This window comes from Apteryx rowi, unplaced genomic scaffold (genome assembly GCF_003343035.1).
Source record: "Apteryx rowi isolate R43461 unplaced genomic scaffold, aptRow1 scaffold_38, whole genome shotgun sequence".
Classification (NCBI taxonomy): domain Eukaryota; kingdom Metazoa; phylum Chordata; class Aves; order Apterygiformes; family Apterygidae; genus Apteryx; species Apteryx rowi.
Window position 1 is genome coordinate 3,131,704 of NW_020450307.1, and position 5,317 is coordinate 3,137,020.

Consider the following 5,317-nt stretch of genomic DNA (forward strand, 5'->3'; position numbering starts at 1 on the left):
ACCATGCCTTCAAATTCCTCAGTTTGGCTGAAAGCTTTCATTCTGAAGTTCTTTGCATCAGAAAATGTTGCTGTCACCAATATACATTTCTGTAAAGAGGCTTATGGTGACCTCAAAATCTTTGCTCTTTTCTCACCAGAAAAGCTGTAGTCTGTGGTTTTCATCATAACACCACTGACTGCCCTTTTGCCTCCTTGTTTATATTTTGGCAAAAAAAGTAATTAGTGGGAAAACTGGCCAGGACACTGGTGAAAGAAAGGAGATCTGAGTCCTTGGCTGGTGTGTGCCCAGGTTTCAAGCTGAACACTGGGGCAAGCTTTTCAGAATCTAGTCAGACTGCAGTGTGGACATCCGTCAGCCCTGCTGTGGTCAAAGCCCCTCGCTCCATCAGCTTCAGAGTGTCAGTGCTTTGCTCTCACATTTGCAGTAGCCTGGGATGGAACATTTGCAGGCAAGGAAAACCATAACCAAGCTTTAGGGCTTTTTTTTTTCTTTTCTTTTCTTTTTTTTTTTTTTTTGAGAGAGAGAGATTTGCGAAGCTTTCATTTTGGGGAGTTGGGACACTGTTTTCAGTAGTAAGGAGGATTCTGTGTAGTGTTTGAAGTGGAAATGCATGCAGATTTGAAGCGTGTATGCTCCCAGCAATGTTCTGGAAAGCCTTGATTGTTAGAACAATTTAATAAAGCGACAAGAAAGCCATGACTCTCTCCCACCCCTCCGCGTGCCTGTCTTCTCTCCTGAGTTCAGCCTGCAATCTCAGCTGTGAATTTCCCCCTCATCTGCCAAGCACTACCTTCAACATGGGGAGTTCCCTGGAGCCTAAACACAAAAGGATTTGCAATCAAAGCCTTGAAAGCAAAAAAAAAAAAAAAAAAAAAAAATTCATGTACATCCGTGCAAGTGGAAAGTGTGAATGTGGGTGGAGAGAATCTAAGCTCTTGTTTTCCGTTCCTGGCTGTGTAAAGAGGGCTGGTCTTTCTGGGGTTGGCACCTCACCCCAATGGCGTTTAGGCTCTTTGGAACCCTTCTCTATATGCCCAGTCTAATTCTTCTCTTTAAACCAAATACGTTTAATTCAGCAGCAAAAGTACGTGACTGAAGTAAACGATTTTCTGAAAGCCCTGAAAGGGAGGGGGGCAATACAGACAGCCTGATAACTGCGGACTTGCTGGGGAAAATGAGGGAGAAGTCGTGATGTAGCAGAACCAGTCTAAAAGTCAGTGGGAAGAGCCCGGGACAATCCTTGTTCCGTTGTCACGGAGCGGCGATGCTGCGGTGCCGGCTGGAGCAGGGAGGACAAAGCTTGGGGCAGCCACGAAAATGGTTGCAGGGCGCCTGAGGACAGGACAGCGCTCATGGCATCCGCAGCAGCCCTTTGAGGCTTGTCTCCGTGCGCGAAAGGAAGTGTTGACGGCTGACGCGGCTGAAAAGCCACCTCTGTAACCAACGCGATGACTTTTGCCTTTCTCCCTTCTGATATTATTTGCCTCACACTTGGTCTGAAGTCCCCGAAGCGGGGACGGAGCCCCGTGCGTTTCTGCCCGCCCCTCCTCCTCCCCCCTCGTTATTCTTTAACTTTCTAAGGCGACTGTCCTCTCTGTTTACCCGGCCGCAGCGCCAAAGGCGAGGGTGCGCAGAGGCTGTTTATCTGCTGTCAGTCCATAAAGCAGCATCCCTCACCCGCGGGGTCACCCAGGGATTGACACCTTAACCCGGGGCCGGGATCCCGCGCTGCCCTCCTTAGAGATGCACCAGGCTGTCAGTAACAGGGCCACAGGTTTATTCAGCTGAGATCTCCAGATCTCAAAAGATAATCTGGGAATAATTGGGACTTAAGGAACTTGTGGGAATCTGATTTTTTTGCAGAGCTGCCATTCATGAAACAGATGGACATCTTATTTCTCTCTAATTTGATGGGCTTTCTTGACAAAATGGCAGAGGTTGCACTTTGCTACAATAATAACCTGCCACTCAGACTTTGTAAGGGGTTTGTGTGGATTTCTTCTTAATTAGACCGTGTCTCGCTATCAGCGAGGAGATGCGTGCGTGTGTGCAGAGTGGGAGATTCTGAACTGCTTCTCTGCATGACAGAGCCTGGAAAAAAGTAGAGAAAAATCAGCAGGCTTTCATCTTTGTGTCACTTTTTTTTTTTTTTAAAGTCTCATTTGAAAAATAAAGATTGGGATGTGAGCTCATTGTCTAGATGATAATGTATTCATGGATTTGCTCCTTCTCCACCCTGCAACCAAACAACAGCGAGGGGCAGCTTTCCATGGGCTGGGGGGCAAGTCTGAAAGCATTGCAAACCTCTGGGATTACCCTCAGGTTTGCAAAACCCACTTTTCACTTGCAAAAAACTTTCCAGTCCTGTCATTTAACCCCTGACCTTCTCTCCTCCTTTCCTTCCCCTCCTCTCCCGCACCAAAGTGGATCCTCGGGTCAAAGCATGGGATCTGAGACCCCTCTCAGGCACACTAGTATAAGCTGCTGTGTGCTTTACTTGCTATCCGCTATTTAAGTAAAAAACAACTGGGAACTTCTTTAATTACTCAAATGTTCAATCCCCTTAGTCAAGCTCCAGATAGCAATGACTTTGGTTAAAGAACCAAACAAAACCAAACCACTAACAAAAATTGGTGTATTTGATGTTATTTTTGTTTACCTCATTTTTGTGCCTTTAGAGATAGTGTTTTTAGCTTTTCTCTGCAGTCAGATGGGCTAGAAATGTACTGGTTTCAAGCTGAACTTCTTGTGCAGTTGCATCATTCCAGAAACTAGGACTTGAGAAGGATGCCCAGTACCATTAGCCCACACCACTGCAAAATGTAGCCTCTTCTATGTATAAAGAAAAGCAGCAACTTCATATTCTAAGGTAGGGTGGGTACAACATTAGCTTGACAGCTTCACTAGCCTTTCCTTCTCCTCGTTCTGTCTGCTCAGAAATAGAAGGTAACATTTGCAGGACATACATGTGCCCAAGCAAGGAGGAGCAGACGCAGGCGACCCATCAGGCTAATCACACCTTCTGTCGATAACACTGTGGCCTCTTCATTCAATTTACCCCTTACTCAGCTTTATTTTTTTCATTACGTTTTCTTTCTGCTCTGCTTAGTTCAGTAGCCGGTCACCTATGCACAACAGAAGCCATTGCACCAGTAATAAATCCATTTGTATGTTTGTCTCTGAGGGGCAGCTTTACCCTCGATGGTCTGCAGTGCTCCTGCGATGGAGGGAAATTCACCTGTTGTTTATCCGTGATGTCTCAAGTTGTGGAATTCCTTATTTGCACAGGTACCAGACCTTCACCAAAGGCTCATCTTATGCCTTATTATTTGACAATTCTTCCCATAAACAACCAAAACCCAGGCAGATACTTTTGCAAGCTGTCCCCACTCTAACAGGAATTTTAATTTGAAAGCAGTAACCAGCGTTGGGATAATGTCCTTCTTCCCCCTCCGTGCATCTGTGCAGCAGACTGCACATGGCTTAGCGCTGTGGCCTGCTTTCGTGACTGGATGGGCCGTGTGCTATTTCCCAGATGAGCTCCTTTTCTTAGAAGAGGGTGATAGAGTAAATCGAGTAACAGTGAGTTTGAGTCACCATGTTTTCACAGGACCTGACAGGATCTTCCTCTGTCTATCTCAAGGGTCCAACTAATTCTTCTTCCCAGAGCTGCTTCTGGTTGGGAGCTTTCCCTGGGATGACAGTCCGGGAGGGGGTTTTGGAGGATGTTTCAGGAGGCTTGGGCTATATTTCAGAGCGTAAAGGGACTGGCGCTTGCAACACAACATGTATAACCTTTCCCAGCAGCTCCCGGCTGTCTTGGGCCATCGTTAAGAGGCTCCCAAGCTGACGTCTCTCGGTGTTGAGGCTGCCTGCGAGAGCGTGTGGGAAGGCACTGAGCGCTTTACACCCCTCTCGCCCGTTCCTCAGCCCCTCCGCGGCTCCGCTGTTTGTGCACGGCCCCGCAGCAGGCTGAGTCTCACCCCACCCAGCGCGCATTTCCCCTAAGAACTATTTAAAGACGGAAGCCTTCTCCCTCCGTTTAGCTCATTACTGCTAAAACATGTTTGCTTCCCGGTTCCCAGCAGCTTGGGCTCAAGATGTGTTTTCTCTGACTCCGCTGCAAACCTCCTGGCAGCCGTGTTTAAACAAACCGCAGCGCTCCTCCACGCCGCAGAGGAGCAGAGGTTTACAGCAGGGTCAGGCCCGCCGAGCACCTTCCGCAAACACGGTCCTGCCGTGCCCGAAGGGCCGTGCGCAGCCCCGCAGCCAGGGCGCTCCTCCGCGATTCCAGCCCTTGCGCCGGCGGGCACCGAGGCGAAGGACCTCGGCCTGATTTATGCCTTCCTGGTGACGAGCTGGCATTGAGGATTTAAAGAAGCCTGTCTAATAGAGTGCTGGAAATTATAAATCAGGGGGGCTTTGTGAAGGTTATTACTTTAAACAAAGAGGGGGCTGACTGGGGCCAATTAAACGGCACCTGAATTGATAAACAAACTGGTTATTGTAGGGGCTCTGCTCGGGCCCGGCAGCCCCCCGCTCCGCGGCGGTGGCGGCGATGAATACGGAGCAAGGCCCGCGGAGAGATTTACATGTGATTGGAGTTTAATGGGCCGCAACAGGCCTACCATCCCATCGCCATGGAAACCGGCCCTTTCGCAAGATTTTAAACAGTCTGAAATGTCCTTTTATTGTCTGCCTAAAACGTGTCACGCGAGCCGCGGAGGCGGCCCGGCCTCCCGGGGCGTGGGTCTCCGTGAGCCCCGGGCCCTCCCCGGTGGGCACGTGTGTCCTCCCACCCCGTAATTTGGGGTTCCGGCTCTCGGCGCTCCGTCCGGGAAAGGCCGTAGCGGCTCTGGGCTCCGCCAGCCCCTGGGGGATCCGTAGCCTAGGAGGCGCGGGNCCCATGTGTCAATTTGCTTCCGTCTCCGCGCGGGGCGGCCGTGAAGATGTGCGGGGGGACGCAGGGACAAAGCGCCCGGCCGACCCGACGGACGGACGGGGCGCCGCCGAGACCCCGCCGCCGAGGCCCCGGCGCAGCGCCGCTGACATATGGTCCCGCCTGACCCCGGGCGCTCCCACAATAGGCAACCACGGTGCCCCGCGCGACGCCGGCGCGGCCCCCTCCGCTGCTCGCTATTCAGCCCCGGGCCCCGGCAGCTCCCCCGGCCCCTCTCCCCCTCTTAGCCGTTTTCTCTTCTTAATCCCGGCCGTTGATCACTGGAGTCTGGCAAAAGAAAGAACGGGAGAGAGAGAGAGAAGAAATACAGGCAGAAAGAAAAGGCTCTCCATGTCCCAGAGATGTTTGCTTTCC